The 15,282-nt window shown below is 46.1% G+C and overlaps 1 pseudogene; it reads right to left on the bottom strand.

Moving 5' to 3' along the window:
* Positions 1-1,103: 1,103 nt before the first annotated feature.
* LOC136518803 (protein YIP4a-like) lies at positions 1,104-5,330 on the bottom strand (annotated as a pseudogene).
* Between the last annotated feature and the right edge of the window lie 9,952 nt (positions 5,331-15,282).

The raw sequence follows: 15,282 nt of genomic DNA on the forward strand, positions 1-15,282 counted from the left end.
TTTTCATTGAAAAATTGCATATTTAGGACTTCAATCGTCGCGCTTCGCAGTTTCAGGACTCCAATCGTCTAAGCAACAAGTAGATGTTGCTCTTGAAAGCGCATGTTACAAACATCTGTTTCAAGTGTTTCAGATGTTTTAGAGGTATGTTACTAGTGTTTCATATGGATGTTGCAAAAGTAGATTGAGATGTTGCATATGTTGTGATGGTTGTACACATATGTTGTAAGCTTTTGTTCCCAATGTTTTATCTGTTTTTTTCAGACGTATGATGCAAGTTTGTTTATCTGGATGTTGCATATGTTTGACACATATGCTTGCAAGTGTTTTATCTGGATATTGCATATATTTGCAATGGTTTCAAGTGTTTTTTAGGTCTTTTGCAAGTGTTTCAGATGCATGTTTTAATTGTTTCATCTGCCTTCAGACGTATGCTGCAAGTGTTGCATCTGAATGTTTCAAAAGTAGATCGGGTGTTGCATCTCCTCCTCTCCTTCTCCCTGCCTCGCCTCGGTGTCGCCTCGTCCCCCGGCGCCGGCTAGGCATCCGCCTCCTCCTCCCTCTCTTCTCGATGTTGGTGACTTTCGGGGCGGCATGGGCCCGTGGGCGCGTGAAACGGCACGAAAAAATGACTGCAGGCGCAGGCGTTCGGACGGACGTCCGGACACTAGTAAGCCTCTGTTAATAAAGAGAGATATGATAAAAGTTTAATGTGATAAAGAGAGATATGCTAAAAGTTTAATGTGATAAAATGAGTTTTATGGAGCTGTTTTCAACACACTAGTTTTGAAAACATTGACATGAAGTTTCCACTGAGTCTGAGACTTGCCTAATATAACTACTATTTTAGAGCATAGTATATAGATAGGCCCTCAGCAAAGACCTAGAAAATTGTTAACAAAAAAACGAGTAGTATGACTACTTTAGAGCATATATATTGATAGGTCCACGGCAAAGACCACGGAAGTTGTTAACTAACAAAAAATCGATTTAACACACTGATCTAACACGCAATCGTCCAAATACATAAGTACTTCCTTAAAACGAGAACCGAGCAAGCTAATACTGTTCCACAGTCCACGCAACAAAACAAAATGGTAAAACAGAGTGCATATATTGACTCATTCAGTCTTCAGCAGTCCACTGCAGATTATTTACATAGATGCGAAACAGCAAGATATCTGTATGGCTATACAACATTCATAACATTTGATTGACTACATTCTAAATCCCTGCCACTTTTTCTTAAACAAAATTGAAAATAAGGTATTGAAGCAGTCAGCAAAAGCTACAATAATAATGTGAACCAAGATCTGTACGCAGCCAAAAAGAAAAGAGTGTGCATTTTGATGATCGATCTACCTAGAAAACAGAATCCTGTATTTCTGATAGTTCTATAGAAACCATCCCCGCCTCAAACTATAGCAATTATGAGACAAGCAACTGAGATATACATGAGGAACACGGGATACAGCGCCAGGGCCTTTCTCTTTGGGTTAACAGCAGCACTCATGAGGGGGTATGCTGCCCAAGAGCTCCATGCCAATGTTACCGTCACCACGACCATCTTTAGTATGACACTGTCCTTAAGCATGCAAATCAGAGCCCCCACATCCAGCGGGAACAGACAGTATCCGAGAAGACTGAGGCTTTGGAAGAAGATGATGTGCCCACCCTGTACCAAATCATTACAGCCATCACCAAATATTACAGTGTCTGGTATCAGCTGATATGGCAATATGGGTGCTGTGGCATGTCACAGTAAGAGAGAAGAGAGGAGAGGAGAGGGGCGTACCAGCAGTAGAACATTGAGTGTGAGAACTATAGCACCAGCAGCTAATACCGCAAAGGCAACAGCGAACACTTGAGACTACAGAAACAAAAGCCAAGCAACTGAAATTAGTATGGGATACAATACTCATCACATTGTATAAAAGAAACAATATATCAGTATAGTTTGAGTTCTTAAGTCTACAAAGAATTAATACTGCTCTATCATAGGCTAAGGTTCTGACAGAAGGAAAGGAACATCTAAAAATTATGATACGAAATTATGAGTCATAGTTTGCCATCTCTTGCCTATGCACAACAAAGAGATAAGATCCACATCCAGTAGAACTTCAGAAGGAAAGAGATGGCAGCAATATATTCTCAACCCCGCAAAGTGTTTGTGTTCAAGGGGGAAAAAAAACCTACAAAGTGGTTATCTTTAGCACTTCCAAACACTCTAGGGTGTTCTTTCCACCGAAACATTGGAAGAATATCCTTAAGCCCTTTCAATTTTGGAGCACCAGAAACAATATAATTTGCTTAGATACACTCCTATATCAGTGATAGCTAGACATTGAGCGTCAAGAGTCTGTATGTTTTAAGCCTGGTACTGCTTACTATTACTAGTGTTCAATTCTTGAAGGCAAGATAAACACATATGGCTTCAACCCTTAAAGTGTTCCATGTCAGCTCAACAGAAACTCCTAGATTGACATTGTTTTCTTTTCATAAGGCAAAAAGCACACTGTCTCTCACAAAACATTATGCTGCTTTCCAACAACATTATTCTCAGTTTCGTATGCCTTGACGAGTGTGCACCTTCCTTATGGTCTTCCTTTTGCTGATTCTCTCTTAATACACATACACCTACACTCAGTATTTGTATGCACGTACATCACAAGTTCATAAAGCATACATTAGAGGAGACACATGTGCGCACCTGTGATTAAAGACATTCTATTGAAGTATTGAAGTCATCTACTGTTTTACAGTACACTAAGATACTGTGATCTAGCTACTTGTCCCTGAAGATTTAGAATGTGGTAAACTCTGTATGAACTCCAAAATTGTTGTTCACTGCTATGGGTGTATTTCCATAAGAGGCCGCTGTACTGAACATTGGAGCAAATATTTCACTGACCAATTCTAGAAGAATATTCAATGTCTCTAAATTGAAATGTACATTGACCCATTATGAACTAAGGCATATTGTTTTTGGATATGAATAGCTTCAACATGCGTGAGCCCAATTTGACATTCTATGGGGATACCAGAAAGTTAAATGTTTGGGTTTGGAAAAATTTACACTACTTTTTTAAGGTCAACGGGCCGTAAGGCTAAAAGTTTTGCAAATTACATCATTTAGACTTTGTTTGTTCTACTGGGTACTTATTACATAGCAGTTCTGAAAACACCGACCCAAGCTTCGGCAATGATGGCATCCTTCTTTGGGAGTCTTAACTTCCATAATTGCGCATCAGCCATACATGTTGCCAGCACCTGCCGTAGAGTTGCGCTTTCAGACCTGAAAATCACCCCATTATTGCACCGCTTCCATAGCTGCCAGCAGCACAGTGCCACGAAGGTGGAGAAGAATTTTTGGGGCATTTCTTTTTAACCAACGAAACTTTTACACTACAATCACTCGGATAAATAATGAACGTGAAGTGCATAGGCGATCCAGTCAATTTACCGCATGCTCCTATCATTATCTCTAAGACTCCAATATGCCTGAAATGCAGTGGCATTAGGGGTCTGTTTTGCCCAAAGGTTAGGGACAGAGAAATTATGAAAAGGGAGAAAATTTCGGGGAAAGACATGTTCTGGAAAGCAAAACCACATCTGAAAATTAAAATTTTCCTGTGGTACTTAAAAAGAGTGTGTGTGTGTGTGTGTGTGGGGGGGGGGGGGGGGGGGGTAATTTTAACAAAGGATAATTTAATAAAGAGAAGGTGGAAAGGAGATTCTAAGTGTGATTTATGTGGTTTGGAAGAAAATATTCAACACCTTTTTTTTCCGTGTGGCCAGATTTGTTTGGAACACGTTATTTATGACCTTTTAACTTTCAACCACCAAAAAGCACTTCTCATATGTTTGGATCTTGGATAAGGAGATTTGCTCGAATGCTAAGAAGCCAAATAACAGTGGGAATGGCGGCCATATGTTGGGTCTTATGGTTGAATAGAAATGATGCAGTGTTTGAGGGGAACTTTTTGGATCAGGCAATGGTCCTTGCTGTCTAAAGAGAAAGAGTGAAGAATGATGAAAGAAGGATGCAACCGTTTAGAATGTGTGGCGCTACGACTCTTTGGCTCCAGGGAATGGAAGAATCTGAAGAGAATAGGAGCGTAAAGTCCTCTGTCTTTTGAAGTTGGATTTTAGTTTTCTCTGGTATGTGATCAGAGGACTATTTGTGTTGTTACCTTCTATTGTAAGATCACAGGATATTGTCCGGTCGGTCCGCCTAGCGAAATTAAACTATGGGCTGAGTCACATTCTTTTATGTTTTAAGCTCTAAGCATTCACTGGTGAATGTGAAGGCTGGGATGTTTATTCCGTAATCTAAAAAAAAGGGACAGACACACAGGGTAGTCCCATTGCTGCACTCAACATGTAAGTGATCAAAGCGTTAACGTTGGATGTCGCGGTGGTCCCTAGTCAGCCTGATAAACTTAATGACTGAATTACTTGTACACATTTCATTTGGGCATTTTTACTGGTTTCCAAACATAGTGATCGTGTTGGATCAAACTTAAGCCTCTTTGGTACGGCTCATCCAAAACGGCTTCACCGATGAAATCAGAAAAACTGGTTTTTCCCGGCTTCTAGTTCATTTTAACCCGGCTTAATTAAAATGACTTCACGCTATAGTACCTCGTTTGCGTAAAATAGATGAAGCCGAAACCGCATAAGCGTGCCAAAGAGGCCTTAGTTGAATACCGATGAATTCTGTTTCCAGGTAGTCTGAACGAGTGTAGGCTAATGCTGGGATACCCTTCTTGGCGGTGGCCCCCGACCAGGAGAGGATGAGTCCGAGGTAAGACGAATGAAGAAGAAGGGGCCCCAGACGGTCCCAGTCGCGCAGCGCCTTGCCAGGGTCGTCGCGGAAGGGGTTGGGGAAGACAACGAGCTTGAGGTTGCTGACGATGCGGGCGAGGTCGCGCTTGACGGTGTCCCAGACGGGCTCGGTGAGCGTGCTGGGCTCGGGGCCCAGCCCGTCGGAGGCGATAGGTATAGGGACGGAGAAGGAGCCCGAGGCGGAGGTGGATGCGGGCACCGCTGCCGAGAATGGGAGCTTGGCGGTAGCGGTTTGCTGGGGAGGCGCGGAGGCGGCGGAGGACGAGGAGACGGGGATGGAGGCGCGGGGAGGGGAGGAGGGCCGCGCGGCGGGGACGACGACGACCTGGGAGCGCGCGGTCGCCGCCATCTCGTCCATGTCGGACAGGCCCGGCGAGGAGTGGAGAGGGTGCGACGACATGGCGGGCGGGTGGATCAGTGGAGGCGCGCGATCACTCTCTCGGTCTCTCCTGGGTTTACCACCGGAGGACGGCGGCGTATGGTGAGCCAATTCAAGGAAGCCGGGACGGGGAGAGGGGAGCGGAGGAAGGAACACGTGGAGTTCAGCGGGACGAGGACGACGGGACGGGGGATCCGATCGGCGATGCGAAACACACGGTGACTGTGACTTCGCGTCCGTGCCGTGCCGTGGAGACGGCAGACCTCGTGTTTTGTTTGGCGCGTACGTTCGCATGGCATGCCTACATGCTCGTTGTCTCATCAAGATCAAAACGCATCTTCGATCCATACCACGATTCATACCCATTATTAACACACTAAAACGGAGCTTGCGTGCCCTTCGTACCAAATTGTGCATCCTTAACGTAAAGCTAATACTGGCAGATCTGGCAGTGCTACCTGCTAGTTGATCAAAACATAAATTCTGTTCTTAAGGGTTCATGCTCCCACGAATACGGCAATTGGTTTTGTTTTGGGACGGTGACATGATAAGACCACATTGTTCTGTTCTGACGACATGTGCTTGGTACATGGGTTCCACCCTATATACGTATCCCATGAGGTATATATGAGCTTTTATACCGAGCTAGAGTAAAAAATGGAACACATCTCGATGCTCGGTTGCATGTGTGGGAGCATGAGCTCTTAGACTAGCCACAACAACCGATGCCTGAACGAAGAGAGAGATCCATGCATTGAAGCATACCACTGCAGGAGGCGATGCTGGAATCAAAAACATCCTACTCGAGTCATGATGTACATGCATCGAAGCTCAATGAATAAATTACTATTTTCTTCTTTGGTGAAGGTGAGAGATGTCAAAAAAATCTTGTACTGTTGAGTTGGTCTTACAAGAATTCAACATCGGTGCTGACACTGTATGGTCTATGGTTTTCCAAGCATCGGAAGAGGTGGCACGGGCATGATGATTTTCAGCACTTGGCTGGCTGTGGCCAATCATAAGGGCAGATTTAACTTTCTCGATCGAAAACTCTATGCATTAGGTCCATCCAATCTTATTGGTAATGCCATGCCATAGCAAGTAGTAGTAGCTGATAGAGGAAATGCATGCAAATTACTTCTGTATCTCACGTGCCAAGGGGGCATGCAACAACACTACCGACCTGAGTGCATCCATAAGCCAATGGAGGAAGCAATGACGGATCAGAAACATATAAGGAGCTGAACAAAGAGCGCTAGACCACCATAGTACCTACATGGTAAGCTGGGTGGGTCCTGGCATAATCTTAGAGGGTTAACCCAGCACAAACCATAGCTAAAGAAATTGAAAACCTCAGTCAAATGACAAATCCATTGCTGCACAAAGTGACTATGTGATCTCTCATCTTCTTATGCCGCACTTCACACCAGGGTCGAGGGAGGGCTCTGGGTGTGGGGCACCACAGAAGAGCGAGTTGGCAAGTTCCACGCTAAGCACTATAGTGACGTAGGAAGATGAGAGGTTGCGGAGGAGGAGGATATGGACACATGACGTGGCTTGGATCAAGGAGCCAGGAGAAGTTAAGGCTGATGGGTGACAAGCAGAGACATGACATAGGAGGAGCTATAGTTGGCCATTTGGCCCGGGCACTACGGCCAGCCCAAGCACGACACGAATCACCACGGCCCAAGAACGGCCTGGCCCGACGGCCTTCGTGCTAGTGCCTGGCACGGCCCGGCCTTAGTGTCGTGCCTGGGCCGCCATTCTGGCCCGTAGTGCCGGCCCGGGCACGGCCCGATATCATGTTTGAGTATATATATGGTGACTTAGTTAGGGTTTCACTCAGTCTCTCCCTCTCTCTCCGTCTGCGCGCCCGCCCTATCTTCACCCGAGCGCACGCAGCGCTCCCTCCCCCGTGCAGCGCTGCCACTCCATCTCCCTCTCCCTCTCCATAGCCAGTAGGCAAGGCAGCGCCCCTCCCTCTTCCCCATGTGGAGCTCTCCCCATGCGGCGCTCCATCTCTTCCCCGTGCGACGCGGACCCTCCCTCTCCCTCTCCACATCCGGCAAGCAAGGCAGTGCCTCTCTCTATCCATCTCATGGCACGGATCCGGTGAGGTGGAGTCTGCTGGTGGCGGATCCAGGCGGGGAGGAGCTCTCTGATGGCGGATCCGCCGAGGAGGAGCTCTCTAGTGGCGGATCTAGCGAGAAGGAGTCCAGTTGGTGGCGGATCCGGCAAGCACGAGCCTGCCGGCGGTGGATCCGGCGAGGAGGAGCTCTCCGGTGGTGGATCCGGCGAGGAGGAGTCCGCTGGTGGCGGATCCAACGTGGAGCAGTCTGCTGGTGGTGGATCTAGCAGTGAAGAAGTTTGCTGGCGGCGGATCCGGCGTGGAGGAGTCCGCTGGCGGTGGATCCAACGAGCACGAGCACACCGGCGGATCCGGACGGGGAGGATGCGGGCTCAACGCGGCTCCAGCGCGCGAGCGGATGCGCGTGACACGACGACACAGCCCAAGCAAGCGGCGGCACTGCTGGGCCGCCTGTGCCTAGTGACACAGCACGGCACGGCTAAGACCTGATAGTGCCGTGCCTGGGTCGGCACCTCGGCACGACGGCACTAACAGGCACGGCACGGCTAGTCTACCGTGCCACATAGTGCTGTGCCTGGCCGGGCCGTGCTTGGCCAGTGTCCGTGCTAGTGCCATGTCGTGCGGCCCGTTTGGCCAACTATAGGAGGAGCTAAGGACCATTTATACTAGGGTTGGTAGATGGACTACTCATATGGTTGCCTTTTGGGAAAAATATCATCCTTGGGGGATCGCGACAATTGTTGGGCTATTTGGAAAAGTGGCAATAAAGCATGCTTTGAAAAAAGATCATAAAGAGTCCTTTAGAGATATTATGTCATGCAAGTGCGCTTATGACATTTTAGGCAGGTTTATATGCTGAAATGGATAGTGAGCAATTGATTGAAGGAGCTAACTTGATGCTCAAAGTTGCCAAGGAGGTCCTGGCTGAAGCAGACCGTGAGACAAGTGAATCAACTGCTGCTACAAGATGATCAGGAAGGCGACTCTCAAGAGGACCCGACTTAAAAAGTAGGAGAAAGTGGATGCTGCTCCCATCGCAGAAGATGTTTAGCTTTTGTTTGTCTCTAGTCTTGGGTGCTAGAAACGATATGTAATATAAACGACGAAGAACAACAGATCAAACATAGGGGACACGAGATTTTAACGTGGAAAACCCTTCTAAGGAAGAAGGGAAAAACCACGGGCATCAGCCAGCAAATCTTCACTATATCGGGTGAGGTTACAAACGTCGGGGATTTACAACTTTTCTTATCCCAAGACGATGGCTTACACGAAGTATATATAGAGATAGGAAAAACCCTAATAGGCGACGATCCGTACCGCGGGGGGCTCTGCCCCCCGCACCCCTAGGCGGACGTGCAGTAGGGAAACATGATGGGCTAACTTCAGACTCCGCTTCGCTTCGGCCCAAGCCTCTAGCGACGGGCCTCAGCTTCGCTCCTGTCAAAAGTTAGCCTTTATCTTGTACATAACTGAATTTGAATCACAACTCAACAAACTCCACCTTAAGACAAATTCCTTCTTGTAGCCTAAAACGAACCCTCACCCTAAAACAACAAAGAAATACTTCTGGTGCCAAATAACCTCTTGGGCTAAACAGTTATACCAACTAAGCTTGAGCAAAGCTCAAACTTAGCAATAGGAACTGGCTTTATCAACATATCAGCAGGATTATCATGTGTGCTTATCTTACATACCTTCAGCTTACCTTGCGCGACAACATCGTGAACATAATAGTATTTGAACATCAATATGTTTTATCTGATCTTTAGTGAGACATATAGCACTTTGACTGTCATAAAACAAATTAATGCAAGAATCATCTCCACAAAGCTCAGCAAACAAACCTTTCAACCAAACCGATTCTTTACATGCTTCAGCAACAGCCATGTATTCTGCTTCAGTGGTAGACAGGGTAACAACGGGCTACAATGTTGCCCTCCAACTCACAGTACAACCACCAATAGTGAACATATAACCTGTGAGAGATCTCCTCTTATCCAAATCGGCAACAAAATCTGAATCCATGTAGCCAGTGAGTCCCTTATCAGTCTTGCCAAACTTCAAATAATCATTTGTTGTGCCACGAAGGTACCTAAAAATCCTCTGAACAGCCTTCCAATTTTCTTTACCAGGATTAGTCATGTATCTACTAACCAAACTCATAGCATATGATAAATCAGGACAAGAGCAAACCATGGCATACATCAAAGAACCAATGACACTAGAATATGGAACTCTTGACATGTACTCAAAATCCTCATCCGTACTAGCACATTGTAAAGCTGATAATTTAAAATGAGGAGCAATAGGAGTACTAACAGACTTTGCATCATGCATGTTGAAATGATGAAGAACTTTCTTAATGTAACTTTGCTGACTAAGAAATAACAAACCAGAATTTCTGTCTCTTGTAATCTCCATACCTAGATTTTTTTTAGCAGCACCAAGATCCTTCATCTAAAACTCACTAAATAGTTTCTTCAATGTAGTGATTTCTTTCTTGCTCTTGGCAAGCAATCAACATATCATCAACATATAATAGCAAGTATATAGGTGATTCATCAACAAGTTTAATGTACACACAACTATCAAATTTAGACCTCTTAAAACCATGTGACATCATAAAAGAATCAAACCTTTTATACCATTGATGAGGAGACTATTTCAAATCATATAAGAACCTCTTTAATTTGTAAATATGATCCTCCTTACCAGGTACTATGAACCCTTCTGGCTGGTCCATGTATATCTCCTCCTCGAGCTCTCCATGTAGAAATGCAGTCTTTACATCTAACTGCTCAAGCTCAAGATCTCGCATAGCAACAATACCGAAAAATGTACGAATTAAACTATGCTTTACAACTAGAGAAAACACATCATTATAATCAACACCAGGAATCTAACTGAAACCTTTTGCTACTAACCTTGCCTTAAATCTTGGAGGCTCACTGAGAGATAAACCCTTCTCTCTCTTGAAGATCCATTTGCAACGAACGACCTTCTTTTGTTTAGGCAAGCGCACAACATCCCATGTGCCATTTTTCTCGAGTGACTGCATCTCCTCTTGCATAGCAGAAATCCACTTCTCGTGGTCACCAGAAACAACAACTTCAGTGTACGTAGTGTGACAGAACCATCTGAAATAGCATACTTATGGAGGCGCTCAGTCTTCCACCAGACACTAAGCACCCCGGAAGCAAGCTACCGCGAGCGGTGTCCGTCGGGCACACCCCGAGGGAGAACCCAAAAGATCCACATTTTCCCCAAGGATCCAATAATGAGAACGAGTTACAACATAAGTGCATTTCATACATTATAGTTTCTTAAAAAGTACATTATTACAATACCAAATACCAGAGTGCGGAATGATAAACAGCGGAATTTAAATATAACATCTAGCGGTAGGGGCGAGGATTCCATCTGAGCCCACCAGAAGGATTCCTCCACACAAAGGTACTCTTCAAGCATCACCTGCAACAAGGGGTAAATAAACCCTAAGTACACATTGTACTCGCAAGACTTATCCGACTAGTGGGAATAATTTCCCGACTCCAAGGAATATGATAAGCTTTATGGCTTGCTGGTTTTCTTTAACAGAAAATTATACTAATAGTGAGTCCTTATTTATGTATTATTATTATCAGTCATATTAAGTTATCATCTAGCCAGTCTATATAAGCACATGTTCTACTTTCAAGCAAGAGTTGAGCAATCAGTTATATTTCTTCTCCTTTTTCCCTTTCAGTTCTTACTATGCTGCTAAACACGAGACAAGCCGTACCGGATCGCCCGACGATTCGTGAATCAATATGCCCAGCTAGGTGCCCCATAAACACACGCCCCGCTTGTACCCCAGGCACAAGCAGGACTAACCCATCACCCTCCTATCCTGGGTGTCTAGGTCCCCGTCCAAACTTGGACTCCAAGCCCCCACATCCTGAGTCCCGGACTCAGAGCGGTGCAAGGACCTCCACCACCTCCTCTTCCCATCAGTCGGTCCAGAAAGAGCTGAATCCGCGACAAGAGAGCAACAAGTCTTCCCTACACCCATACCCAAGTATGCGCTTAGGACAATAAATCTATGACTTGACCATGATGCCTTATGCAACGACCGGTCCTTAATCGACACAGACAGGGAAAAAAAATGTAACCAAGCTATGCCCTGTTGGCCACAGGATACAACCCTTTACACCCACCAATACCTAAACCTTACCGTGCCCGGTCACCATTTACCTTTCCATCATTTTATCATGAGTGTTCATATTTTATTACCTATTTGTGAGTAACGACAAGTTACTCACGCTACCGATATCCTGAGCATAGCAGCTACTCGACCTGTACTAGTAGGACTCATGGGTAGATATATTTATGCATGCAGTTTCCATAAAATGCCTATAACTTAAATGCGCATCACACACACACACACACACACACACACACACACACACACACACACACACATATATATATATATATATATTCAGTGATCATAAAAATATGGGTTATGCATCGGGGCTTGCCTTGGGCTTCCTCCTATGCGAAGATCTTCCTCCTCGTCCTCCTCGATCACCTCATCGTACTCCGGCTCACCGACGGGCATGAAATCTACCAGTTCGTGATCTACATGAAATGATGATGCAATGCTTAGGAATATAACATTAGTAGCTTTTACAATAAAAGCACATTGATTTAACTACTAAGCTATAGCTATCGACCACGGTGCTAAGTTATCTATTGCTATCGACAACAAGCATAAAGTACGGCATTCATCATTATTATAGCCACTACTGGCATTTTTACCTCTAGCGCTGATTTACGCTATATACAAATAAACAAGGGTAATATCTACTCTATTTAACAACCCATTCTAAGACCACAAAATTTACAGCAAGTACGTAATAACCTAATGAGTCCACTGTAAAACTTTTGTGTCTATAACTATCACCAATTACCCCCAAATATTCCTACAATTATTCACCTACCTAATATTCGTTCTCTACTTTTGAATTTATCATCCAATACTCGCCACAACAAACTATAACCCAACTGAACTATCCAGTAGATGGTATTTTTGTGAACCTAACAAAACTAGTCTCACTATTTTTGGACAACTACGCAATTTACTATGATTTATCAAAGTTCAATTCATAACTAAAACATTTCTTATTTACTAGAAATTGAAGAAACCAAACTCCAACTCGTGGCCCACACGGTCCGGCTCAGCCTAGCAAGCGGCGGACGCAGGCGCAGGCGCCAACGTGGCTCGGCATAGCAACGCGGTCCAGCAGCGGGCGGACGCGAGCGAGCGCGCGAGCGTGGCCCAGCGCGGTGCGGCATGCCGACGCACGGCAAGGCGCGGTGCTGGCCCAGGCGGCAGCGCTGTAAGCGGTGGTGCGGGTAGGCCGGCCCACTGGTGGGGCGTGGCACTGGCCCAGGTGGCAGCGCTGCAAGCGTGCGGTGCGGGCAGGCTGGCCCATGGCGGGGCGCGGCGCTGGCCTAGGCGGTAGCGCTGCAAGCGCGCTGGTGCGAGCAGGCCGTGGGTGCAAGCGGCGAGTACGGGAAGCTGGCCCAGGCAGCTACTGTGCGGACACAAGCTGAGCAGGCGTATTCGTAAGGTATTCGGGATTGTTTTCCTACACGAAAATGGCCATAAAATGGGTGTGACGTAGGGGTGACGTCACAGGTGACGTCAACAAGCTAATAATAGCAGTAACGCACCGCCAGTCGCTTGCTTGCTCTGCTCGGGCGAGGTTCCGCCAGCCGTGGAGAAGACGCAAAACGGCGGTGGAGCTTTGAATGAGGTGGGCAGTGTGATGAGTAGCTGGAGGATAGGCTAGCAGTGCAGCGAACTGAAATGGCAAGCTATGGTTCAGTGGCTAGATGACCGCATAGGTCACCTCGTTCTTATGGAGCAGGTGGAGCTGCGATTCCAAAATTGAAACACAGTGAGGTGCTACAATCGGCGAGGTGGTGTCAATCGAGCTGCTGGCTATCTAGGGAGCCGAGGATGCGACGATTTTGATTATAGTGCTACGGTCACGGTGAATTGAAAGCAAGAGGTCTCGCCGGTCATGGCTATAGCGAGGACAGGGGTTCTGGCATGGCATGGCTCGGAGCAACCATGGTCGTCAACGCAATGTACTCGCTGCACCTGACGACGGGAACAGCGAGGCGTGCTCTAGGCGGCTATCCGCACAGCAGAACCCGCAAGCCGACGAAGCTTGGACCTACGTCCGTAGATGGTGTCGGACAAGGAAAACCAAAACGCAATGCGATGCCAAAGTGATGGTGGAGTAGGTGGCCGTCTAATGCGCTGCAGCTGAGGATGGTCAACGGGAGCAGTGTCGCGCGGTGGCGATGGACGACGCACAACGCGACCAAAATACCGCACGATGCGACAACGGGGCAGAGCTGACATGGACCTGTGCGCAGTGTGCATGAATACGGTGGTAGGCAGCCAAGGCAACAGTGGTGACTGCGGCCAGCCCTAGCATATTTCTAAATAGGTGACGTGCACGGTTTTAAAACAGTCGTAAAACTCTCTTCCGAAGATCCAAACGCCAAACAAATTCTTTTAAACGTAAGATGGTACGTAGGACTACCGACCCATGCCACGACACCATGTTACTTCTTAAGCCGATTTCTCTACAAAAACTGCCAAACGTGGCTTCGTCGACCCATTTTTAACTTACGCGAACGACGTTGATTCGAACGATTTCGCGTCGAATTCCAAATCCGACCTACGGGATGTACTAGCTAGTTATCCTTGTCCTCGACCACACATGTTTTATCACCGTTCACAAAATGTTCTACAGCCTTTTTGTTTTAACAAGAATTCGATTAGGATAATAAACAATGCTATGTGACACGAAACATAACATTCGCTTTCTTGTTTCATATAAATGTTTCAAGGACCGAACATTGCTTTATAATGCGGGTAGTACACATATGCACATAATTATGATGCTCATGTGATGTTTTGACAAAACAGTACAATGTAACACCGAGGGTGTTACAAATCTACCCTCCTAAAACAAAATCTCGACCCGAGATTTCGTGTGCCTAGTGTGAGAAAGAGACAGGGAAATACATTTTTGGCGTAGCAACTAACTATCCGAGCTGGCGAGAAGGTGGGGGTAATGCTCTAATATGTAGCTCTCCTGTTCCCATGTGGCTTCATCTTCTGAATGATTTTGCCATTGCACCTTTTAGAATTTTATCACTCTGTTCCTGGTCACTCTCTCCTTCTCATCCAAGATATTGATAGGGTGCTCCACATAAGTTAAATCTGGCTGGAGGGGAAGTCCTTCTATTTCCACTGCTTCATCAGGAACCCGCAAACACTTCTTCAGTTGTGATACATGAAACACATTGTGTACCGTAGATAAAATATCTAGAAGTTGTTGACGGTAAGCCAATAGACCACATTTCTCCAACACCTAATATGGACCCACATATTGAGGGGCTAGCTTGCCATGAATGCCAAACTGATGCACCCCTCTCATAGGAGACACCTTGAGATATACATAATCTCCAACTACAAACTCCAAGGGCCTTCTCCTCTTATCAGCATAAGTTTTCTGTTGACTTTGAGCTGCCTTCAAGTGACTCCAAATGATGCTCACCTGATCCTGAGCCATTTGGATGAACTCAAGCCCAAAGTATCTGTGGTCTCCCACTTCAACCCAGTTGAGTGGCGTCCTACACTTTCTTTCGTATAGAGCTTCAAATGGCGCCATGTGGATGCTCTCCTAATAGCTGTTATTGTAAGAGAATTCAGCTAATTTTAGGCAGTCATCCCACTTCTTCAGGAAAAGAAATGGTACAAGCTCGCAACATGTCTTTGAGCACCTAGTTCACCCTTTCTGTTTGACCTTCAGTCTAGGGGTGATAAGCTGAACTACGGAGGAGACTTGTCCCAAGGCACTCCTAGAGTCACTCCCAGAAATGAGACATAAAAACT

This window comes from Miscanthus floridulus, chromosome 17 (genome assembly GCF_019320115.1).
Source record: "Miscanthus floridulus cultivar M001 chromosome 17, ASM1932011v1, whole genome shotgun sequence".
Taxonomy (NCBI): Eukaryota; Viridiplantae; Streptophyta; class Magnoliopsida; order Poales; family Poaceae; genus Miscanthus; species Miscanthus floridulus.